We start from the raw sequence: 26,637 nt of genomic DNA on the forward strand, positions 1-26,637 counted from the left end.
AAGAGAGAAGAGGATATTGCTCTTTCTTGAGAGATTGTGGCCGCAGAGCAGGGAAAACGCAGTCAGTAAAGCTTTAGCCAGGGACGTATTTTCGCAGAAAGTGCGGGTGCCGTTGAGCTGGGGTTAACGGCTAAGCACACTTTCGAATGCACACGGAGCCGACACAGTCTAAGTCATTGACCGCTTCTTCTCAAATTCGGGGAGGGCTTAGCTGCCAACCGGGCAGGAAATGACATACATGACCAAAAGCTTCGAGGGTCAGTAGCTCTGTAAAGAGTGTCAAACACAACTTTATCTGATGGAGTGTAAAGCGAGCTGCTTTATGTTCGACAAACTAAACATCTATTTGAGTCATCGTGAAAAGCTATGCTCTGCTTATGTTGCCCTCACATTTTTCGGACCATGCGCGGGGACATCCTTCCCCACTCACAAGAACTACTCATTTAAGCACTACAAATTCTATGCACACTGCTGCGTGGTTTAAAACTGTGGGTAATGGTGCGCATCTAAGCTTTTTTTTTTTTATCCGGAGAAACTGTCAGTTAATTCGAACGGAAAGCCAGTTTGAAAAAAGGTCTCACGTTCCACCCAAATTAGCCTATTCTCTACCCACGCCTCTAGCCGCTAAGCCGGAGCCCCTCTTGCGCGAGCAGCAATAAGTGCTGTGCTACACTGTACCGCGTATGGTTGACTGACTAAAGTCGGCTCCAAAAGTGTTTTAATTGTCCCTAATTTCCCCACGCCAGGTACAAATGGGAAATTTGGAATGCATATCTATCCCGGCAAAATTCAGGCACGTCTGGCAAAGCTAAATGCTGGATTAGCGACACTTTTGACGATCGAAAATACCCAACAACTGTAAGCTAAGCCCGAACTAAAAGTGAGCACTACACGTTCGTTTATTGATTTAAGCTCACTGTTTTAAGCCAAATGTTTATATTGGTATACGTTTTGCTATATTTCAGTGCTCGGATGACTCCATATGCTTTAAACCTATTTCGACACAGCACTGAGACGTAAATTTTGTCGAATTTTCTAGCATGTCTTATCCGATTGCTGAACTCTTACTCCAGGAAGAGCCCTAACGTCTCATAGAGAGGCATCATCTCCGCGTTCAAACATTACCTGCCGCAGAGAAAGCAGACCATTTGTCGCACAGTGGCGACATCTGCGCTGATCCAGGTCGATCCTTGGAATGTGACCTGGTACGTCTCGAGGACCGTTGAGTTTGGGTGTGTTTGGAGTTGGCACGCACCACGTGAAGCAGCACAGAGCTGTGCCAACGCCAACTGGAATCGTGTATGATCTGGTGGAAGAGACATCTAGTGTCAGAAAACCTAAGCTTAGTTTGTTTGAGCTCTCTCAACGTGACGGCCCAGAACGGGGCCCAGAAATGAGCCGAGCTATGTAGAATGAGATGGAGTAGGGAAACACTTAACAGTGCGGTGAAAATTACCTCGCGTTTGAAAGAAACATAACAACAGTTGATAAAGCGGAGCAAATGCAAACTCCTCAGGCGTACAGTCATCGTAACACATTACTACGGGTGCAGAAACCAGGGAGCAAGAGGTGGTTGAGCCCACAGGCTTTCTGAAAATATGACGTTGGTGTGGGTGTGGGTGTGGGTGTGGTGTGGGGTGTGGGTGTGGGTGTGTGGGGGCGTGTAGTTGTGGGTGGGTGGGTGGGTGTTATAGGAACACGCGCAATTTGCTGATAGGATCTAGACAGAAGCACCTTGTCTTTGAGTAGGATTTCCGTTATCCCACTACGCATAACACAAACCTCCGCTCTTGTGAACTCCATGTCACGCAACGGTAGCTGTGAGGTGCGGTCTGACAACGGCTGATGCAGAGCTGAATTTATGCGTTGAATGTGCACCCACTGAATCATTGCTAACTATGCCTACAAGTTGGTAACAACGCAAACGATTCTCAATATCCTTACAGTTTCCTTTGGCGGATGCCAGGGACCTGCACTTCCTGCTCGCAGTGCTGGGCCTGCGCCGACAGCTGGACCTGGAGTTGACCCCAGTTGACCTTGACACGGTATGACGTGATGAGGGGTGAGAAGGCAGGCTCTAACTGCAGGTCGCCAGGCCCCACGGACAGGGTCGCCAGTCCGGAGCCGTTCGCCGAGTCTGGAAGTTTGCCTTCATGAGCTGTCATCGGGCATGGATGGCAGTGAAGCCGGGCCATTGGGCTGCCCCAAGTAACTGCTCTATGCTCTATGCTCTTCGTGACTGCTCTTCATCTATGGGTAATCCTGTATCTGTATTTGGGGATTTTGGGCAGGAGGAATTTACAAGCCTTAGGAGGGAGGCACCAACGTCATGAAGTTTGCATCATTCTTTTGAAAAACCAAAGCATGTTTGTATTTTATTTGTTCCAAGCAGGGGTGCACCCAGACTCCCGGTAAAGGAGGAGGGGACAAATGGTTGACAAAGGGCCTTTGATGATGTGAAAGCTCCTAAAAAAGACCAACACCGAATATGGCTTGTTTTCGAGCGGTGGATTTGCGATTTCTCCGTCCTTTTATTTTTGCATTTTTACTGTGAAATAAGCCAGAACCTGCCGAAAAATGTGATCATGTTTGCATTTTGAAGTCAAACTGGAGCAGGCGGGAATTAAATGACAACATAGAATAATCTACCGGCGCTTTTCATTTTGCACACATTTAGTGGACCTTCCCTTAACCGAAAGAATCTTTAGGGTTTGCCAGAACCATTGTTCTGAATATAACAGACCTCATGAAAACCCCGTAAACGTATATTGTGGATCAAAATAGGGCCATAACTTTGCATCAATATGGTCAAAAAATGTTCGTCGGAGGTTGTTCAAGCTTAAGTCAGAATCGCTTATGAGTAAATCATACAACATAGTTTTTAACACGCGCGTTCGCGCTCTTAGAAACAAAAACCCAGATACGCCGCGCTGCAGTCTCCGTAGGTTGCGCCGCGTTGGTCCTGCGGCTAACACTACGCAACGGCAACAGGCGGACGAAAGTAATAACATATCTGAAAGAAATACCTTTGAGCGCATTAGGTCATCAATTCGTAAATTTTGAAGGCAATCCTGGCGTGTGTATCATCTGCGCGATTTAAGGATTGATAGAAGGAACGGATTAGTATTTACGCCATCGCTAACTGGTGCTGAAATCTGATGTTGGAGCAGGACGAGTGAAGGCAGAATTTCTATTTTCCTGTTGCTGTAGCTGCTCATCTGCTAACAGAAGATCCTCAAAATAAAAAAGGTGAATTACAGTATCAGGTCTAATCTCTCAACGGCGCGCATTGATTTTGAAATGTTTTCGGAAGCATTATTTCATGACGGTCGTTCTCGTGCGGCTGGTGCTCGTCGCCTGGCGTTATCTGCAGCGACCAACACCGCTCGGTTTAAAGAAAACTGCAATCCCGGCCATTGCTCTTTTATACGTCTACTCTGTTGAACGATGGACGTTCTCAGGCAAACACGGGATAGCATTTCTTATTTTTGACTTTATTTTGGTTCATTCTATTCAACACTAACGAGACCCCTTACTTTTTTCCGAGCAGAAGGTCTGGCGGGTAAAATCTTGAGGAGCGCATTGTCGTTCCGGTCAAGGGCCGCTGGCTGAAGAGCCACTCCGTCTGAACGCGTGGTGCCTACACGCTGCCATTCTAGCGACACGGCGGCTCTTAGACAGATACATTATATATTGTTACCTGTCCTAGCGCGGGAAATCCATGGCCCCGGTATATTAACGTTGGAGTCATCATTGACCCAACAAGGTCCTTTGACACCATGGGTGGTTCAATAAATAGTACAGAGGCACCAGTTCGGCTTAGCAGGCCCTCGCCTGGAATGGGATGGAGAGCCCCCCGTTCGGCGCTGGAGGCCCAGAATAAAGCAGGGCCTTCTTTTGTCTCATTGCGGACTCTCATCACAAGTTCGCAAGCTTCCTTTCATTATCAGATGGCCCCGGCCAACGCAATAGGCCCTCTCACATTTGGGGTTCCACCGCTGTTCCTGCTCAGCAAATGATTCCCCGGCCGACTAGGGCCCCTTGGTGACACATGGCCCCTGTTAGGCACTGTGGGTCCCTGATCGACACAGGGGCCTCTTATTGTCTCAGGGGCTCCAACCAATGTAAAGCCCTGCGCCCGACCTTGTCCCTGCTTGGGAAATGTGCCCTGGGACTCAGACCGGCACGGGGCCGGCTGTTCGGTGTTTGGTGGTCTCTGGGCGCAGTAGGGGTCCACATTGCCCTATGGAGTCCCCATCGGTGTGAGCTACACTCCGGCTGGCATCTGGGGTCACGGCCCCACGGACTGAGGTTCTTTATCTGAACTACCGTCAGCCATTCGTCTATTCGGGCACTTCAGCCATCCAGTCGGGATCGTGAACTTCGGTCCCGAGGGCCCCTTCGGGCCCTCTCGAACACGACCCCTGGACGACTCGGGGCCATTTGCCGACACAGGGCACGCTGTAAGGCACTGCGGGCTCCTGGCCGACACAGGGACCCCTCATTGTTTCAGATATTCCAATGACGGCCGAAAGGGGCCATTTGGTCCCATCTTTGAGCCCCCTCGAACACAGCTCCTGGCCGAGTCGGGGCCCCTCGGCAACAAAGGACACTCTGTTAGGCACTTTGGGCCCCTGGCCGGCACAGGGGGCCGCTTATTGACGTAAACACCGCGACCAATGTAGATCGCGAGCTCCGGCCCTGTCCCTGCCTGGGAAATGGACCCTACCCTCAGGCCCAGACCGACACGGAGCCGACTGTTCGGCACACGAGCCCTCTGACTGATATTTACGCCTCTGGCCAGCTCTTCATGCCTGATGGGCATTCAAATCAGGTCCGATGAACCCTTCGGGGGCCTAAGGTAAGGGGGCACATGGCCCCTGTGCCCTCCCTGCCTACGCCACTGGTTTCCAGGAAGATCTTGCTTCTACCGATCTGGTCAACAAGGTCCAACCGTAAGATTGTGTGCAAGCCTTAAGAGATCCATTGTATTATCGCATCGCATTAAGAGCATCGTAGTTTAGCGGCCTTACATGTGCTCAAACAAATTGCTGGGCCAATGCACGCATGTTGAGTGTCTCACCGGTTATGCGAAATTTTACAATGCTGACACTTGTCGTTTTGGCCTTGGCAACGCCGGTTGGGGGTAAGATCCCACTCAGCCCAGTTCTTCCTCCTCTTTCCTCTCCTTGTCTTCGTCCCTCTATCTTCCTTTCGCCTCCTCCTCTAATTAGCGGAGTGTTGCGTGTGGCCGTTCGTTAGGTCGCGGTGGCAGTGATTTGACCACCCTCGTTCGCTCCTGTGCATTAGTCAGCCGCCGTCGCGCAAGGCAACATCATTTCGCTTTACGAGTCACAGTAGTGCGCTCTGGCACGCCACAGGGGCTTGTTTGGTTGTGGTTTCCCATACTGGGTGAGTTCGGTCAAAGAACGGTGCCGCTTCGGAATGAGCCGCTTGGTCCACTAGGTCAAAAACGGAGGATTTGTCGTTGTCCTACTGGCGGTCATATGGATATAAATAGATAGATAGATAGATAGATAGATAGATAGATAGATAGAGAGAGAGAGAGAGAGAGAGGAGAGAGAGAGGAGAGAGAGAGAGAGAGAGGGAGATATATATGTATATATATATATATATATATATATATATATATAGAATATATATATATATATATATATAATATACGTCTCTCTCTCTCTCTCTCTCTTCTCTCTCTCTCTCTCTCTCTCTCTCTCTCTCTCTCTCTCTCTCTCTCTCTCTCTCTCTCTCTCTCTCTCTCTCTATCTCTCTCTCTCTCTCTCTCTCTTCTCTCTCTCTCTCTCTCTCTCCCTCTCTCTCTCTCTCTCTCTCTCTCTCTTCTCTCTCTCTCTCTCTCTCTCTCTCTCTCTCTCCTCTCTCTCTCTCTCTCTCTCTCTCTCTCTCCTCTCTCTATCTATCTATCTATCTATCTATACATATATATATATACACATATATAAATACATACATGTATACATATACATATACATATATATATATTTGCGTATGTGTACAGGGCATTACTAGCATGCCAGAACATTGGTTAAAAGCAGGGGTATTATTTCAGGTGCCGTAACACAAATTGATTTCATCTGCCAGCGCCAACGGCGCCTAGAAGTGAGCACCACGAAGGAGCGGAGAGACAAATCAACTGTGCTTGCCTTTCTAAGGCAGTCACCTACCGCTCCTATATTTTATTTTTGCGGTTGTGCTGTGTGTCTAACCGTCAACATCCAGACCAACAATCTCAACCAACAACACCAACAAAGACGTGATACAGAATAGGTAGGTACACACTCAGGAGTGCTGCCGGAGTCCACCTAGAGCGACGCTCTACATATGGCAGAGGCCACGGAGGAGGCAGAGGAGTAATCACAAGGTCAAGTCTGTAATCCAGCTACTCGACAACACTGTCCGCACGGCGCTGCCATGTGACGTCTGTACACTGTCCCGGTGACTCAGCTAAACCTGCCCGGTCCTACCTCGTGCGCGGTCCGCCGTGAAGGGCCCAGTCCTACCTCGTGTGCAGTCCGCCGTGAGGGGCCCGGTCCTACCTCGTGCGCGGTCCGCCGTGAAGGGCCCAGTCCTACCTCGTGTGCAGGCCGCCGTGAAGGGCCCAGTCCTACCTCGTGCGCAGTCCGCCGTGAGGGGTCCGGTCCTACCTCGTGCGCGGTCCGCCGTGAAGGGCCCAGTCCTACCTCGTGTGCAGGCCGCCGTGAGGGGCCCGATCTTACCTCGTGCGCAGTCCGCCGTAAGGGGTCCGGTCCTACCTCGTGTGCAGTCCGCCGTGAGGGGCCCGGTCCTACCTCGTGTGCAGTTCGCCGTGAGGGGCCCGGTCCTACCTCGTGTGCAGTCCGCCGTGAGGGGCCCGGTCCTACCTCGTGTGCAGTCCGCCATGAGGGGCCCGGTCCTACCTCGTGTGCAGTCCGCCGTGAGGGGCCCGGTCCTACCTCGTGTGCAGTTCGCCGTGAGGGGCCCGGTCCTACCTCGTGTGCAGCCCGCCGTGAGGGGCCCGGTCCTACCTCGTGTGCAGTCCGCCGTGAGGGGCCCGGTCCTACCTCGTGCGCGGTCCGCCGTGAAGGGCCCAGTCCTACCTCGTGCGCAGTCCGCCGTGAGGGGCCCGGTCCTACCTCGTGCGCGGTCCGCCGTGAAGGGCCCAGTCCTACCTCGTGTGCAGTCCGCCGTGAGGGGCCCGGTCCTACCTCGTGTGCAGTCCGCCGTGAGGGGCCCGGTCCTACCTCGTGTGCAGTCCGCCGTGAGGGACGCGTTGAGTGTTGCGAGCAGAACACGACGAACCAGCCGGGTTAGGCTGACCCGGCCCGGGGTCAGATGACCGTCCAGCAGCAGCGCGGCTCTCTCAGCAGCAGTGTATGCATTCTTACTGCCGGACCAGAACACGGAGACCATAGTTTAGCCGAAAGGAAGCCTCCATTCATGGGACAAAGTACTCTATCAGGAGGACCAGCACTTGTGGTTCGACGTTTGTTGGAAGCTTGTTTTTTTGTTTGTTGTGTGTTGCTGGAAGTTTGTTATTTGTTGTTGGAAGCAGCGAGAGCAGCCATATCTGACGTTATAAATATGACTGAGCTAATAGGCCTGCGAAAAGACCTTCGAGTTGTTTTAAGGTTCATGGCAAAAAGCAATGGTATATAGGTAGCAGATGGTATGTTTCTCCAAGTTCTTAAAAGGCCATTGGCGCCTAGTGCTGTGTTCACATCTGTAGCGAAGCTTGGTCGCGTCAATAAATAGTCAGCAATTGCTAACATTTTGGTTTCCACGATATCGGCAAGCATTTTCGTGGAAATGCAGGCAATTGCTGGCTGGAATTGTCCATTCAGTGGGTTTTGTGAGCAGGCATTTGCATGCGTCGCGTACTTTTACGTTTGCGCTGACGTGAAACGCTGAAAACCCACCACGTGGCCGTTGTTGAAACATGAGATTGCCTGTCCCATCGCAAGTCTTCCTGAACTGTCCATGCGGGCCAGGCTAGGTTTGCAGACAAGGCGCAGCCCGGAGCCGTCTGATCCTGACCTGAGAGTGCGCGGTAGCTCCACCCCGAATACATGGTTAGAAGCGTCCTGAGGAGGCAGCCGGACGAACGAGCCGGCCCGGGCCATTTGACCTGCGAGGGTCACCAGACAGGCGACCCAGGCGGAGGTCAGGCAGCCATCACCTCCCTCCGAGCAGTCCTCTGGGATGGCTGCGAGGACATGTCTCCGCATGAGTGTGGTGCAGGCAGATCATGGCCTTGATTTGGGAGCCGTGACCATGGGACTTGATACACGCCGGCCGGCGATGAACACACACACATACACACGCACCGGCGCCAGGCCGGTGGTGGACTCCCCCACGTCACACTGTGGGTCTCTTGGGTGTCCCACCTGCCTATATCTATAGCAGTCAACTTTGCATGCCAGACAGACAATCAAGACGTCATCGGAAAGCGCTCGTTAAGTAGAGCTCAAGATGCACTTTGCATCTTCATAACAGGTTAAGTAAGGGTTACTTGGCACTTCGTCTTTCGGGTGCTGGGATATGAGGGCTTGTTCTTTGTTAACGCTGTCTTGTAATTGCAACATCCGTTAATGCACATTATACCAAAGCTATGGAAAAAACTGGGTTCGGGACGATTACGTGATTTGAGATAACTTCCTTACGCTGGAACTTGTGGATTCTAGCTTCAGAAACAAGCCAGCAAACCTAAGATGCCGTGCTGGCTGAGGCGCTGCTGCAGCCATAGACCGATTTCCGACGGCTCTGCTGGCTGCTGTCCTGTTGCAGCCACACGTCCACTCACAGAAGCCCCGCTGTGTGAGCGCCCTCTGCAGCTTCTGCCGCCGCCCGGCCTCCTCCAAGTGTGTCACGCTCGGAGTCCTAGTGCCCGCCGCTGGCCCGGGCACTAGGACTCCGGCCGCTTCCCTCAGCAGGGCCTCCCCGGCCGGGTCACGAGACTCGAGGTCAGACACCGCCGTCAGGCAGGAGGTCAGGTCACGTGAGAGCGTGACGTCAGCCCGCAGAAGGCGCCAATGATATGCGGGGCATGCGCTGAAAGATAGTGATTTGTAGGGTTATTTCCGTCACCTGCATTACCTAAATGGTTGAGGTGTTTTGTCAATAAATCTGTAATTTGAATTTACTTGTTATGCTATGAGCGCATTCAATATGACCAATGGGTTTGATACAAGCTCTGGAAACCGTTGAAATTTGGCCTACTTGCAAATGCAAACCTTGTTGGTACATCATATGGGCCCCGGCTATCGAGGGCTCGAATCATCGATCACACCTCAAAGCTTCTTGAACCCGAATCTCAGCCGCCACTACCGTCACTTATGGAATTAAAGGCGACGCGCCTCCGCCTCACCAACAGGACAACGATCACGTGTCAGAGAGCGGATCTGGCAAACAGAAACAGGTCTCTCCTGATTGGCCGGTAAGATCGGTCACGTGCCGGCGCTCACCTCAGCTCGGGCAGCTCCGATTTTGACTGGGCAGTGACGCTGCGGAGGGCGGAGCGCAGACATTCTTGAACTGATGACGTCACGTCGCCCGGAGAACTAGAATTTAATGTATGGCTGCAATCTGGTCCTAAGTCCTTGAACCCCTGAAAGAGGCATACGCATGAGATGCTATCTTCAGCATAGACTAACTGCAAGCGTGACGCCGATATTCTTATTCATGTAATCCTCGCTGAAGCAAGACACCGTTTGACGTAGATTCGACGATCGCGCATTCATCGCGCTACATTAGCATGCAGGAAAGATCCAGCGGCGACAGCCCGACTAGAAACAATTCTGTACATACAGCCCAAGCAGGGACGATCCTGTACGTACAGCCCAAGGAGGGACGATCGTGTATATACAGCCCGAGCAGAAGCGATTCCGTAGATAAATGCTGAGCAGAAGCAATTCCGTAGATAAAGGCTGAGCGGAATCGATTTCGTAGATAAAGGCTGAGCAGAAGTGATGTGCACCAAACCGCTTCGGGCCAGTCCCGCCTAAAGAGACAGTCCGGCACATATCACAGAGAGCCGCTCTTTGCCTCCGAGTGAGCCATCGTCTACTGATCCCGCAAAGGCGCCTTGACGGCCCCGCGCGGACTCAGTCTCTTTCTTACCTTCTGGCCGAGCTGTCTCAAGCTGATCTGGTCGGAGACAAACGCCCTGTCCAGGTCGTTTCCCACGAGGAGCACATTTACCCGGAACACAGCCAGGTGTACTCCGTCGCACAGTAGGTCGTCAGTGACAGGCGACGTCGCAAATACACTGCAATGAGGACATGTGCGGTGAGAAAGCTCCACGGTGTATGATTCTTGGCGGCAGGGTCACGTGGGTTTTTTGCGTGGGATGATGTGATCTCCTGGATGTTAGAGGACTGAGCGTGTGGAAATTTGTTTCTGACTTGAGTTCGCTGACAGTGAATGTGTGCTCTCAAAATGCATTTGTTTCGGGCATCGCTGATGTTGCCGAAAGTTTTTTTTATTTTGTTGTTTTGCGTTGTGATGGTTGTAAAAGATTTAGGCATTATCATGCATTCTTTGCAAGGTGAACGACTGGTAGTGGCAACCAAGTGTGGTTGTGTTCACTGCTTCACTGCTGGATACAGAGCGTAGACGCGTTGACCATGCAGTTATTTGGAATTTGTCGAAGATAAGAACCTTTCCCACTCTTCCAGAAAAATAGAACTGAAAAAGCTCGTTGGCAGCCCCATCTCCGTCAGTGGGTAATAGATGTTTAAGAACCAAAGCTGTCAGAAACATTCAGTGGAAGGCTTCAGGGGCAGATCGGAAATTGGAACTGGAAAATTGGATCGTCTGTGAGCAAGCGGGTGACTGCGTGAGATGATCAGACAGCGAGCAGACTCAGTAAAAATTCATGCACGGAATTTCTCCCTACAGACAACTTTGACGCAATCGAGGACACGATGTTAAGACCCAATTACAAGAACTGCGACTCTGCACGTTTTTCATAGGCCACCATTAGCAACTGAGCACTTGAGGCGTGTCGCACACCGTTCTTGTTCAAATCATGCTGCTTATGACGCCGTATTTGCAAACGTAGGCATATGTAGAAAATAATCGGCAGTAAACAGAAACAAACGAGCAACATCATCCAAATCGCATTGCCCTTTATGCCCTCCTTGGCTCATCATACTGAGGCAATTTCTGTGCCCGTCTTTTACACCCTTTACAGCACCGTGGATGAACCCTACTGTGTCCATCTTGGAGAAAATGAGCTATGCCCGCGGCGCGACAAATGAGGCCCCCCGTGGCAGCAGTCATCAGCCAGGGTCAGCCAGACAGGCAATCATGCCACCATCTCGCCCATAATATCTGGTCTGACCAGCGCCCCGTGCTGACGAACCCATCGCCGCTGTAAACCAGCTGGTTCTTCAGGTGGCCCGCGGGCGACCCGTGTGTGAGTCTCGGCTGTTGCTCTGCCGTATCTGCAACGAGTACCGGTCGTCGACTCTTGCACAGATGCATTCCACCCCAGGTGTGAGGCCTGTGTCCGTGGTGCGGATCCGCGCCGGTGGTCAAATGGCTGCAGAGAGCGGCTGGTGGTACTAAGTGTTTAAGCCGCACGTAACTGAGGCGGTAGGCAGTCCGATCCATGTCGTATGCAGACTACCGGCTCAGCATTTAACACATTCACAAACACGCAAAGGTGTATATGGAGTGTGCTTTAAAAGAAAACGATGAACAGGACGGACTTTGCACGATATGTGCCCTTCACCCTCGCCGTCACGGGAGATGATAAGATTCCTTTTGGTTTTCGCAGGCTTCCTGCCGAACCCTTACCCTCCTTATGGAACCCTCCAGCCGAATATGCACCCTCCTCCTGGAACCCTCCTGTCGAACATGTCCGTCGCAATTCAGTTAGCGATATCTAAATTTCAAATCTGTTTTCAATTGCCCGGTAAGTTTTAACTTTTTACAATAATATGTTATGCCATTATTACCATTATCATAAGTTAGATCGCTGCCGCACGACTTTACTGTGGGGAATTTGCATTAGAGTTGTGGCCTTGTGCAGGCTGTTCAAGACGTGGAAATCGTCACAACGCGAGGTGCTCTTAACTTTGCATGCATCAGGCCTTTCTGTATTGCGCTCCTGATGCGATAAAGTGGTTATAGCATACACGTCGCCAAGGTGTGTGACATCTGTTATGGCAATGCTGCATCAGCCCATCCCTCGACCATTACGTCACATCAGACATCAGGCGCGCGTTAAATCGTGAGCTAATCAACGAACAGTTAATTGTCAGTGGTGGTGAATGGGTATATCAGGCCAATGTCATACCGGGTCAAGCTTTAAAATAGTTATAATCAACGTGGTGGACTTTCCATGGGATACTGATAGCATAGCTATACATGAGGATATAATTACAAGATTGGCCATTGGCAAGATCATTGCGACTCATAGCATGCCCCCAGTTGACCTCAAACTGTATTTTAGAAGAGAATGGCGTATGGCGCACTTTGAGCTGTGTCACCATTGCTCCGTGAAAGTATGAAGCTACAAACAGAAGACCAAAGCGCAGTTCTACCTCGTCCGACCTTACCTGTCAGCGAAACCGTAAGGAATGCTGCATGGTTACCTCAACAGAACTTGTTCATGACGCCCTGTCCAATGTGTTCTGCTCTAGCATGCAGGAATGGAATCCAAGAGTATCGTAGCAGTCATCAGTGCTGTGTTACCGAGTGAAATGTCAAGCGCCAGCGGAGACTAACACTAACTCACGTGTCTGGCAGTCATCCGCGGAGACTACCACAACTCAGTCTGGCGTTCCGCGGAGACTACCACAACTCACGTGTCTGGCAGTCCTTCGCGGGGGCTACCACAACTCACTGTCTGGCCGTTCTCCGCGGGGACTTCCACAACTCATGTGTCTGGCAGTTATCCGCGGGGACTACCACAACTCACGTGCCTGGCCGTTCTCCGCTGGGACTACCACAACTCACCTGTCTGGCAGTCCTCCGCGGGGACTACCACAACTCACCTGTCTGGCAGTCCTCCGCGGAGACTACCACAACTCACCTGTTTGGCGGTCCTCCGCGGGGACTACCACAACTCACGCGTCTGGCAGTCCTTCGCGGGGACTACCACGACTCACGTGTCTGGCAGTCCTCCGCGGAGACTACAACTCTCGTGTTTGGCGGTCTTCCGCAGAGACTACAACTCTCGTGTCTGACAGTCCTCCGCGGGGACTACCACAACTCACGTGTCTGGCCGTTCTCCGCGGACCATGTTCAGCTGGCCGCCGTCACTCGTCGTTAGCCAGCTTCGTCCGAGCTCCCCGTGCCAGCGGCCGAGTTCGGCGAGGTCGGGCACCCCCGCAGCCGGAGGGTCGACCACCCCTGGCCGGAGCCGGTGCCGCAGCAGCAGGGATCCCGACGGCGAACGTCGAGGAATTACCCACCGAGCCTGAAAGCGGCGCCGAACGCGGCGGGATGGGACGAGAGGTCAGAGGTCAGACAGAACGAGCCGTGGACGCTGTGGGGGTCTCCGTAGTGATCACATCACCGATGCGGAGGTGCTTCAGTCCGTTTGCTAAGCTGGGTAGGTTTCGGGTGATTCGCCGGGGCCCGTCGATCTCACGTATCGGTGAATGTTATGGTGCAAGGCTGGGCGTTAGTGAGGTCGCGCAAGCCTCCAGCTCGTAACGGATGTCGGCGTAAGTCTCTCGGTCATATCTTTGAACTTAAATTGATTGCACCCGCACAGTCCCAAACTGTGGGACATTTCATGCCGTGCAACTCTCCAAGTTTCATGTCCAAAGTACTAGCTCGGCACATGCGCCCTCCTGGCAGCGTCCGTGCACGTGACATGAACTCTGGAGGCAGCCAGCGTTTGTCATGTTTCGTCGACCTCCACATGTCAGGAATTGGACCAGCCCTTCAGGTGACCGTGTTCAGGAATAGATCCATCTCATCTCGACACGCATTGGCAAGGACAGGCCATGGCCCGTGGTAAGCGCTCTCGCACCGACAGTCGCGGATGCTTATTGTTGCTTTTAACCTGGATTCCGACGAAAGATCAGCGTGCCAAAGAACATAAAACTGCTAATGAAGGTCAATATCTCTCGTGTATTTCATGTTTAAATTGAAAGTCGTGAAGAGTGAACACATAATCTATATTTGCTGTCTATTTTCACGAAAACTAGGGGTCCTCAATCACGGCCACGTGGTGTCAAAAGCACGCGTTTCTTACCTCGGCGCTCCCCGGCTGCCTGTCGTCGCAGGGGTGTTCACAGAACACCTCCGCGTCCAGTCCAGCGTTGGGAGCTGTCTCCACCTCGTACCCCCGCTCTCGGAGTATGGACCTAATGACCGAGCCCAGGTCAGCGCCGGCCGTCGGTTGGCGGAGCCGGAGCACCGCCCGCCGACCCGGGACCCCCTCCTGAGCGAGGTCATCTATCTGAGGGCAAACAGGGCGGTGATGAGGAGCGATGGTCCGTGTCGGAGCATGCCTCAGCCCACAGCTCGACGCCTCCACATTACCGGCGGCCGCCAACAACAATGGAACGCTGACACACGTGCGGGATGGATTTGGTTCCTTCCGCAGAGATCTAGAACGAACTTGGAAAGCATCTTAGGCAGACTGTAATAGTTTCGAACCTCCGCTAACTCAAAACGGCAGAGCATTCTGAGCTGATTTCACCGTGACCAAGTGTAGGACCAAATTCGAAAATAACGATTCGCTTCAGCATGCAAGCACCTCGGAGACAACATCCACCAGTGCCCATCCCTGATCGCCACGTATCCGGCGCGGGGACCGGAAGCCCTCAGGCGCGTTTGCTTGGTTTGGACCGCTGCCAGGGCGGCACGCGTTTCACGAGCGGGATTGACACGACGCCGTAGACCCGACACGACGTTACGATCAGCGCTGTTTGGACAGCTGAGGGCGGGGTCCCGCCTGAGCCGACTTCACTGCGCTGTGATTGTGCGACTGGACTGCTTCATGGCCGTCAAGCAGCGAATGAGGGGAACGTCAAAGCGCGACTGCGCTTGATTTAAAGGCCTCTATAAAAAGGCACTGGTGTCGGCAAAAATACGGAGTTATAATGCACGATGCCTGTGCGGTTCAAGCATGTGCAAAATTGTCGCACCATCGAAATTACACTTCCTGCTTCTCGAAACCTGGTCTTACCCCACATGGCTGTAAAACAATGGCACATTGATGCCCGTGATATAACATTAGTACTTGAAGTTTAACCTTGTTGACCGTGAATGTCACTTTGTATCCGAAATCTATCAAAATATAAATACTTCCTGCGTTCATTCCGCTGGGCCTGCTTTCGAACCGAATATTCTCTGGAAGTGGTACAAATATTCGTCACATCTCGTTCCGCCTTTGCAGGACATGTGTCTGTGTTTGCTCGTTGCGGTCTCCCCCACAGATCGTATCAGGTGGTCCTGCGACCTCCCACAACGCCAGTCACGGCACTGCCCGAGCAACCAGCCGTCTGCACCACTCGTCACCGATGCTGGGCTCACCGACGCAGAAGCGAGCGTCGTCGCGTTAGCCATGACTCAACCGGCAGAGCGAGCTTGCGTCCCGTTGCCCTAGTGGCCTTGTGCTTACGCTTACACTTACGCCGTGGGTTATAGAGGATTGGGCCCATCGAAGAATCGCTTGTTAGTTGAATGTATGTGGGAAGTTGTGCCATACTGTCCTGATTTAGTGGGCTTCCTTCTTTACGCTGAAATGATTCCCGCTGTATCCGCGTTAAAGCTGGTCCAGTAGTAGGTGAGTACTGCCCGTTAATGCTTCCATTTTGGCAGCGCTTTAACGCATAACGGTGCGACGGAACAAAAAACGTAAAGGCGGAAATGTGTTCGATGTTCGTGATGTGTTATGGTCGAAAAACGAGCGTTTGAAGTCAAATTATTCTCCTCCTCCTGGGTAAAACAAGCTCAGAGCAAAAATGGAAAACTCAATCATTCCTTAAAACATCACAGAGATGGCGCGTTGGCCGTTCTTGAGCGGCTTACCACGCGAGTGGGCACCGGATTCAGCACAGTGTGGAATCGGACGGGAATCAGGAATCCGATGAGCTGATCGATCTGCCCGCCTCAATCCCGTTAGGCATAACTCCATTTGCGGCGCTGCCGGCGACAGATTCCCGCCGCGAGAAAGCCCTCCCCAAGTGCCAGCAGCGGCGGCGCGGTGCCTCGACATAGTTCCTGTGAGTGGTGGACCGAGCCGGCCTGCTCGACGCAGTGGAGCGTCGTCAGTTCTTCAGGTGCTCCCGACGTCACTAATTCACTGCCTCCGACACTAAGAGCGACTGGTGGTCAGGGCCCGTCTGTCAGAGCCCGTCTGGGCCCGTCTGTTATGTGCGGGATGTCGCAAATCCCAACGAAAACCTTTCCCTGACGCTCACCTTGCGGTTGCCGTCAGCGCCAGGGGCGGCGACGGTGTCATGACCGGCAGCGGCGGCGCTGGCGGCAGCGGCAGCGGCAGCGGCAGCGGCACTGGCGGCAGCGGCGGCGGTCGGTCCCGTGGCCGTGTTGAGCAGCGCTCTCCGTCGTGCCTCGCTGCCCTGTCGGCGTGGTGTTGAGTGTCGGTTAACGGATGACCCCGGGTCGCAGAGCGCCCAGTGGTGTCGGGGTCAGGGTCAGCCGCAGCCGGCCCCGGCCACTCAGCAGCCGCGACGCCGCTGGCCAGGCTCCCGCCGCTAGTCAAGCTCCCGCCGCTGGTCAGGTTCCCGCCGCTGGCCAGGCTCCCGCCGCTGGTCAGGCTGCCGCCGCTGGCCAGGCTGCCGCCGCTGGCCAGGCTCCCGCCGCTAGTCAAGCTCCTGCCGCTGGTCAGGTTCCCGCCGCTGGCCAGGCTCCCGCCGCTGGTCAGGCTGCCGCCGCTGGCCAGGCTCCCGCCGCTGGTCAGGCTGCCGCCGCTGGCCAGGCTCCCGCCGCTGGTTAGGCTCCCGCCGCTGGCCAGGCTCCCGCCGCTGGTCAGGTTCCCGCCGCTGGCCAGGCTCCCGCCGCTGGTCAGGCTGCCGCCGCTGGTCAGGCTGCCGCCGCTGGTCAGGCTCCCGCAGCTGATCAAGCTACCGCCGCTGGCCAGGCGGCATACCGGAGCGGCGCACAACGCTGATAATGCGGAGAGACATTTCATCATGTTGGAGAGGAAGGGAACGAGTTGTCATCGATTTCTGCCGGAGACGTCAAGTGGACGATGCTTCTTTTCGTTCACAGATATTGCAAAGCCAGGCGGTCAAAATGCAGGGCATTTGCCGTTCCCCTCGCGTTCTTACACCGTCGCAGCGACGCAGTTGAGCAACACGCCGGCGATGATAAATAAGGCCAACGTTGTTTACGGACTCCGCAATGTCATTCAAGTATCGCTTGCCCTGCGCTGCAAGTGAGGATTATGCGTTGCCGACGCTAAAGCATGTCCAAAGCGTCAAAGTTGTGGGTGGGGGCCGCCAGAGTCAAGGTTTGTTTGCCTCGAGAGTACGTGCGAATGATGCGCCTGCATTGTGCCAAGTGCACGCCATTGAATTCCTTTCAAGCATCAAAGCCAAACGAAAACAGTGTTTTAAAGGCATGATTGCGCCATCGATCTTCCTCGTCCAACGCGTGCGGATTGATTGCCGCTTTCTTAAGCGCGCAGTGCAGCGCGATACATCCAGTGTCAACACGGCCAGCATGCACCACACGTGCACCGCTCCAGCCGGCAAGGTATTCGACTGCCCCCCCCCCCCCCCCCTCCCCCTCTCCTCTCTCTCCCAGCGGTCACCTGCACGGCGGGGGTGCCGGCGTCCTCGGAGCTCCTCGGGCTCAGGGTCAGGAGCAGCAGGCTGGTGGAGGTGAGGCAGAGGGCGACGGTGAGGACGGACCTGCCGCCCGGCCAGCGCGGTCTGCCCCAGGCTCTCCCGCCGACGAACGGCGCACCGCGACGCCTGAAACGGATCGTCGCGCTGCAGATATGGGCTGCCTCGAAGCACCCGCGACTTTACCTGAGTGCTGCTGCGCGGTGCAATGCAGCTGTGTGTGCTACCTATACTGGTGGCAGCTACCTATAGCTACTAGATGGGAAACTGCCACATATATTTGACACAGCAATAAGTCTAGAGAAAGTAATTTTGATGTAGTCTACATTGCCTCGTCCGTCCAAAATGCTTGTGATTTCAAAATCATGCGCAGGTGCTTACATTACTTAATGCATGATAATGACACACCACCGAGCCACATGCGCCGTCCGACCACCGGCGCTTGGGCCCTGGTAAATGGCCAGCCCTCCTAACCCGCCCAGCCGGCACGGCTGCAGAACTGGGCCTCCGTGTCTGTAGCTGCGTCACGGAGTTCAGCTGCGCCAATCTCACTGTGCGTGGTGAAACATGAGATGCGCTGGAAACGGGGTGAAGGCCGCCGCGGCCAGGGTGTGGACGCTGCAAGAGATGTCGCTCGCGGAGACCCGCCAAATGGGGGCGTGCGTGCAGTTGGCTGCATTGCAGGCCTGTGTGCGGACATTTGTTATTCGTCCACTGGTCCCAATGGCATGACCTGAGGGAGACAGTTGCTGCGGGATGCGACGATGCTATCAAATATTGGCACGATCCGGAGTGGTATAAGGCTGCTTTCACTTATTTTTGACATTAATTACCTTTTTTAAATCACAACGGACCGAATGCAGCATTGGGAGTCTCGGCATGGTTTTTCACATCTTGTTATTCGATTCGAATAGATTCTTTTTCCCATATTGTTTGCAATGAGATAGCCCAGCGTGGCGCGAACATGCGTCAAATGCGTTACACGCGGATACGAGAATAACTATACCAATAGTAGTCAAAGAGTGAGGGCTATAATCGACAAAATCACAAAGGCAAAATCATCACAGACGTAATGAGATCAGCCACAAGTGTCTTAACAATGACGTAACGCAGAAAGTCCTCATTATCATACATCTGCCCAAAATACTGACCCCATTCCTATCCTATTCGTATCACATCTCAGCCTAAATGCTATCTTTAGCCTACCCATGTACGCACTTATTTGCATTACGACGGATGCAAGAACTCAGTTATCGAATGGATGCATTGGCAAATACAACTAACTAATATACAAAATGCATCCATTAAAAAACAAGGGACGATATATTTCTCCTACAGTAAAATCACAGCAGCATAAATCGATGAAAGCCTCAGATTCACAGGAACCATCAGACAATATCCGGCCGACGGTCGGCTGCTGCGTGCGGGTCAGGTGTCAAAGCCGCCCGCCCATGGCCCGCGCCGCCGGTGAGCGCAGCAGGAGGTGGTGGGGGCCAAAATCCGAGGATATCCGCCGGTGAGAGGTGATTGCTCTGGCGTAGCTTATCGATTGCCCTTCTGAGGCACGGTCGCATGCAGCAGCGGGCCGTCGCTGCCACGCCCCTGACGGCGCATGATGTATGTTATGCGCCGGGCAAATGACGTCATTGGATCTGCTGTATGGCTCGTCGGCAGGGACTGGCCGTTGGTGGGTGCGCGGTTATCATTGGGCGGCGGCGAACTAATCAGAAATGTGTGACTCAATCAACATGTGGACAGCCCTCTGGAAGTGAAGAGGTCAAACCGGCTGCAGGAGGTCAGGTGCAGCCGTGTGAATGAAGAAAATTTATGGCAAAGAGGCGCGAGCTTCGTATTCACGCCGCCCCCCCCCCCCCCTCCCCTCAGACCTGCCCAGGATGTGCGCCGACTATAGGTTACGCCTAACCGCCTCCTTAATAGGAATACTCAAGTTGTGCGGTAATGTTTCCTTTCCTGGGCCCAGTGCACGCGTGCTTTCCACCATCTGAAGAGACCGTGGTAAATGCAGTCAAACGCTCTGTCATGGCGACATGGCCGCTTAGTGTGAACAGTTCTTTATTGCTGTTGTTGGCAGCTGTTAAGGGGCGCCCTCGTGACTTGAAACCATGCTGTGCACAGGCTCGATGGTTATGCATGAGCTCTGGGTATAGCGATCTCCAAACGAAAAAATAACAACAAACTGACATCGGACGGTGCAAAATGCTTGAACACTGGTTAAAGCATCAGGGGCATCGTTGCTATCATGCCTCGCACGAGCCGAGGTTTTCAGACGTACCAACTCTATGGTGACATTAGGTAGGGCCATGCAAGGACATGGTAGCATCGGCTGCCTGCTCTTGCGCGGCTTCCTCAGGCTCCAAATAACCAGTGTCAGTAGCATTGCCTTGATCGTTGTTTATTTTCTGTTCAGTGGTTTATGTAAATGATGATGTTCCGTTGGCAGGTTTAGAGCCAAAGCTGAGTTCATCCAATTAAGGTGTTGAATAGAAAAAAGATTGTCCGGTGACTAGCATGCATAATTCAGAGGTAACGCTCTCTGCGCGGCATCGGTTGAAGCGGACTGTGTCGTCAGTTCAACGCTAGGACGGCCGATCGTCCCCGGTAATCATTATTTTTGTTCATACTCGCTGGCCAGGAGGTAATTCGACTCGCGTCGTTGGCGACGTGGGTTGGCATCCTATTACCGTTTGGCTCCAAACTAAGTTGGGGGCCGCGAGACAGAACCCAGTAAAGGCTTAAACAATGTCCAGTTTGACATCTTGAGGTCAGGCGGTGGCCGTCCAGGCCAGGGCAGCCCTCGTGCATGGAAACATCTAGTAAAAGCATATGACTTTTCGAGACAAGCGAACAGCATTTTTCGAAAGGGAATAAAAAGACACCAAGGCCATCAAAGATCAGTGATCGCAGTTGTTCTTGGACAGATTTCTTATCTGCCAAAAGCGAGCCACTATGCGTGTCAATTACATGCCAAAATTTGGCCTTTCAAAATGGCATTTTAAGAAATGTTTCAAAACATGGATTTCAGACTCAGAGCTTCCCTCCACACCCAGCGCGATGTGAGCTCTCAGGATTGCTTCACTGCGGAAGCTACGGGGCCCCAGGTGCGACAGTAAACCCTCTCGGAGGTCTGGCAGTTCAGAGGAGGGAGGGGGTGTCACCGCTGTGCCCGCCGGGCAGCCGCACCGGGACACGGTTACCGCACGTTGAGCTCTCTCCGGCGACCTTGGGGTCAGGTGACCGTGCCGGGGGTGTGCCAGCTTGTGGGTGGTGTCAGCGGCACAGCGGGAACCGAGCCAACCATGGCGCTGTCAAGCAACGCGCTAACGTGCTGACGGATGGTGATATACGGTTTCGCAACAGGACACGGATGGGAGAGATTAAAGCACTGTTATGTGGAGTGAACGTCCGTTCTGGGCATTTTTTAATATCAGAGAACGTCATCTCGCGGCATGGAAGACGTGGTATTCGTCCTGCCCTTGGTGTGCTGGTGCGGATAAAAGATAAAGGGAAAAGAGGGAAGGGCACATTTGTGAGGAGCCCAAGAGCAGGCTCGTGGCTGCTTGCCATTCGTCTTAACTTCAACATTCCTTGGGTGCATTCAATTTAAGTTATAAACCGAACTGTTCTTTTCATATGTCGTCCTTGCGTATTTGCCTCAAATATCTTATATGAGAATGCATTCTGCGCGCCAGTTGCTTGAGGTTGGCTTGGTTTGTCCCAAAACTGTTTTAGGTCGTTTTTTTCAAACAATTATGTCGCAAAATGAATGCATTCACTGACTCGTTCATGATATTTTAGTCGAAAGTCATTTCTTTTACTGAAGTACTGGCAACAAATCCGCGTATGGCCAGCTTAGTGTTTTCGTTGCCGTTTTTTTTTTGCCACCATCAAGCCATGCACATTGGGCTTTGCCACTGCTTGTACATCATTACGACTTACCTCTACGACGCATTACTGGCTTTCTGCCGTCCGTTAGGAGTTGTCCCTGGGAGAAACGGTTAAGTGGCATGGCTTGAAACGTGTTCTCTGAATTTCACACAATCATCACTCCAAACTGACCTTTTGGAACTGGATCGGGGTGACCTAGTTTAATCAAGACCGATGACGTTTAAATTAGGTTTGATGTACTTCCATAGATTTGAAAGTGTTATTACAGGCGTACAACCCACACTAACTTACGTGCCATTGAAAAACTCCTTGACTGTTGCATAATCGCTCGCACGTTACGGTCCTGCGTCGCCCTGCTCTTCCATCCGACTTTCCACCTCCCTGCCTGCCACCCGTCCCAGAATGTAAATGTGCGAAGGCGAGATCCACCGCATATCCGAAGCCAGAGGAAATGAGGCTCTGTCTGGCTGTCAGGCCGGCGTGCCGAGGCACAAAGCCAGAGCCGGGGACGGGAATCGACCCGGCGAGCTCTGCTCTCAGCTCATCGTCACCGCCGCAGCGCCGCACGGCACCGGCTGAACTGGCGCCGGACTGACGCAAGTCACCGGGAGAACACGTGCGGAGGTTTCATGCGTAAGTGGGATGCAAAAAGATTGCTAACGTGCAGGTCTTCGGCGTGTATTTCCACCTTGCAATCGTTTCACGATGACTTTTTGGACAACGACTGCTTGCCCGCAGCCACTCCGGCTATGTGCGAAGGTTTGTTCTTAAAATATAATTTTATTATTATACTGATGATAATCAAACTAAACGTAGTTTTAAATTTCGAACCGTTCGCTTGCAAGAAGCTGTTTTGAGGGTTCTAGCCTTGCTTGCCTACCGCCAGAGTGAGCCTGCTAGGATATTTGCGATCCACGTTTTTGCGCTAACGGATACGACTGGGGGCGGCCGGTCAATCTGGCCTGCGGGAGGGTGGACGACCGCCTTCTCCTCTAGCGTGGCCTCAGAGTGGTGTGATTGAGTCAATCAGGTGGCTCTTGACGAGGACCGACACAGACGCCAGAAGGCTAGTGCACGTTTTAGGTGTAGATTGGCGAGTCGACCACGTATATCGCATGCATGTAATGTGCACGCACCAAGTTTGATGCTCTTTTATCGTATGGTGTATGGTGTCCGACAGGAGGAGAAATAAGTAATGATGATGGCGATACTTTTTGTAAAGCATAAAACACAGGCAGCGAAATGCTATACACGATGTGCAGTCACCAACCAGGTGATGTGACATCTTTTCATATCAGCAGTAAAAATAAGCTTCCTAGCTTTTTGTCATTCCGTGGGACGCTCTACCCTACGGCAGTTCGTAAGTTTATGATTGTGAGCTCCCTGTGGCAGCTCACATGGAATGTGGCAGGATTGACATTTGTCAGGCCGTGATACGACAGACATCGTGCAGCCAAGGTACGTCCACAATTTAAGGTACAAGTGTGGTCAACATTTAGCCTCGCCAGGGGATGAGTCGACAACCTCCTGAACAGGTACAGGCCATACTGCACGCCGGCTGCAGCCGGTGTAGGCCATGCTGCACGCCAACTGCAGCAGGTGTAGACCATGCTGCACGCCAACTGCGGCAGGTGTAGGCCATGCTGCACGCCGACTGCAGCAGATGTAGGCCATGCTGCGCGCCGACTGCAGCAGGTGTAGGCCATGCTGCACACCGACCGCAGCAGGTGTAGGCCATACTGCATGCCGACTGCAGCAGGTGTAGGCCATACTGCACGCCGACTGCAGCAGGTGTAGGCCATGCTGCACGCCGACTGCAGCAGGTGTATGCCATGCTGCACGCTGACTACAGCAGGTGTAGGCCATGCTGCACGCCGACTTTGTGCGCAGGAAATAGCAGGCGTAATACAGCGGAACAAAAATTGACATGAATACCCATGTGCTGGGATAAAAGAACGGGAAGGGGGCTCAAGCTTTTACTGCCAGTGGCCTCCTGTGAAAATTGGACAAAAAGCTGCCGACGAAACGCAATCAACCGTCGCCGACAAAAACCTGCTAACAAGATAGCCTTTTCTGTGCTTCGGCCATTGTAGCGGGGCTACAACAAATGTGACGGCTCTGCCCACAAAAACTTTGCGGCATTACTAAACGCACCCGAAGCGAGGTGAATCAGGCTTTGTGAACTAATCAAATAGAGGCACACTTGATCAATGGACATTTTCTTTTGAATATATTAGCTATCAAGTCCCCGTGGGATCAAAGAGTTTTCAAAACTTCCCACAATTTCAGTGGGGAACCCATGGAGTCCGCCGAGACTGAATTGAGAGCTGCACTGGCTTAGAAGACTGCATTCTTCCACTGCCGCGCACCGTTGGAATATGGTGCTCGCTATCAAAATCGCTGTCAGTTTTTATCAAGGTTTCGCAAATCACAGAGGCCGCCCTGTGGAAGCAAGGGGCTAGAGAAAGCTACCTAACATTGATCTCTGGAGAATTCGATGTCAACCACATGGCAATGAGTGAAAGGATACGGGATAGAATTCACGATCACTTGTGTCCTTTTACTTTTCTTCTCGCTCTTCTCGGAGGATCCACCGTCGTTGAACAGCAAAGAGCCTTAAACCGCTCAGTCTCCGCAGTCATAGCAACACTACCGTCTTAACACTTACCACATCAGCCACATTCCGCAGGCCCAGGAGCAGCCAGTATTGCACAGCGTCGCAGTGTGTGTTTTCTTACTTCTGTGGAGAAGCCTGGTCTTCTTTGGCGCTGAACAGCCGCTTCAAATTGCATCTCCGGTCACTAAGATCGACCTTGAGGTAAGCATGATACCGCGTAGGATGGGTATTCAACGACAGGCAGCCGTTCAAGGTATGGAAGAGGCAACCGAAACAAAACCCTCCCGAAACGCGTGGATTGTGAAGGTGGTGGACGCGCACCGCAAGATCCCAATTTATGCGTTGCATCAGTTGACCACGGATCTTTAGACGCTTATTGTCAATACACACCAGAAGGGAGGCTGCTTGGAATCACCGTCATTGCTGGAGCCTTCTCGTCTTCGCCCGCGCGTGCTTGCTGATCCCCGAAGGAGGGGGTGACAGTGATACCCTCAGGGAACGCTTGCTGACGGGAAGTTGTCCCGCCTCAGGAGGGGCGCCCGGCGGCGCCAGTCGCGGGCTGACCCCGGGGTCAGTCTGCCGGTGCTCCGGAGAGACCTCGGAGCAGCGCCGAGGAAGGGGAGTGAGACCCGTCACAACACCTGAACCTGGCCACTCCGCCACAGCACTGGCAGCCTCCTCCGAGCGGGCGGTCACTGGGACGACATCTGACGCCTGGTGACGGTACTAGTCGCCCGCTGTCTGGCTGCTGAGATGCATTTGCTGCCGTGGTCGACAGCAGCGCTCCCTATGTGAATACGGTAGGGACATCTAGCGGCAATAGTTTGAAGATACTATAGCTGTCGCACGAAATACAATGACTTGAATGACGCCTGGAGCTGGCCGAGCTTCACGTCAGGGGCCGGAGGAGATACTACCCATACTAAGAGGATAGACTGAGCTTATGTGAGCCTCGCCGGTCAGAGTCCCGATGAAAAACGGCGCGGCGTTCGGCCTGCGAACTTTTGACAAGCCTTTTGAGTTCGCCAATGAGCTGGAGGCAGACACTACTTTGTGCTGTTCTTGTATTAGATGATGGCGACAACATTGGTGATTCGCTTTTATATGCGCTTCATTTGAGTTGGAGGCAGACACTAACTTTGTGCTGTTTCTTGGTATTAGATGATGGCGACAACATTGGTGATTCGCTTTTGCATGCGCTTCATTTCTCCGCCACTTGGTGTATCGGGCTTGTTGTCAGATCCGGGAAAATAAGGTATCCAGCAAACCAGACGTTAAAAACGAAACCAGTGCATGCGGCGTGAAGAACGTTTGTGCCAGACCAGCATGGCACGGGCATTGCAGCATGCATACTGGTCGAATGCATTTCTTACATTCATGTAGATGCTGCACAAGAAGTACCTCATGTGCACTTCCCGTACAGCCCTCACGTTGGGCTTTTTATGTCGGTGTGATGGAAACAATTGCAAACGGCACTGCCAACGTCGGAGGCAGTCCGTATAGCTCTAGCCGTTCTTGTGTCTTCAGCAGGGACTGTAGCAGTATTTCATCACCTTTTATGATGTCATAACTTGGCTTCTATTCCGCCTTTCTCCTCACTATCCTCACCACGTCTTGATATCTGGGATGATTTTGCTCCAGCGCGAGTCCGGACTCGCGTTCTTCTAGCGTGTATTATTCCACGCCATGCTGATAGAATAATTACTTGGACTATTGTCCTCGTCAATGGGGTTTCTACCTGGAACCGTGACTGGTTCATTCTCCAGTCGTCACTAAGTGTGATTTGTCTCGGAGGAACATGACGACATCTGGCGTCCAGTTATATGTGTATGAGTGATAGCCTCGAAAGTTTTGAACATTCAAGGCTGCGATAAACACATTGCTGCACTTTAAGCACCGCAAGGTCCTTCCCAGACCCAATAATAGCTGGTGGCAGCCAGAGAAGAACCCAGATGAAACGTTCTGTAAACAATTGCTTTACTGACAAAGCGTTAGTCCGAAAAGTAGCCTGTACTAACGCCTGGTACCTGTTATCATAAACGGTCGGCACGGGCTCCACACGGCTAGCTGGCGAAATTGTCAAGGACCCAAAATCGAGGTGAATCGTGGAGAGAGCCATCTAATTTTACTATGCATGTGCAGAAACAGTATCGTTTCAACCAAAATTGGTAATGACAGTGTACCAAACAAGACTGACCGGCAAGGCTAGTCCAAGAAAGAGCAAGATGTGGTTTGGTGAGAGAGAACAAGTTGTGTGTGTGGAGAGAGAGAGAGAGAGAGAGAGAGAGAGAGAGAGATGAGAGAGGAGGAGAGAGAGAGAGA

Source organism: Pollicipes pollicipes, unplaced genomic scaffold (genome assembly GCF_011947565.3).
Source record: "Pollicipes pollicipes isolate AB1234 unplaced genomic scaffold, Ppol_2.1 Scaffold_3447;HRSCAF=4054_pilon_pilon_pilon, whole genome shotgun sequence".
Lineage (NCBI taxonomy): Eukaryota > Metazoa > Arthropoda > Thecostraca > Pollicipedomorpha > Pollicipedidae > Pollicipes > Pollicipes pollicipes.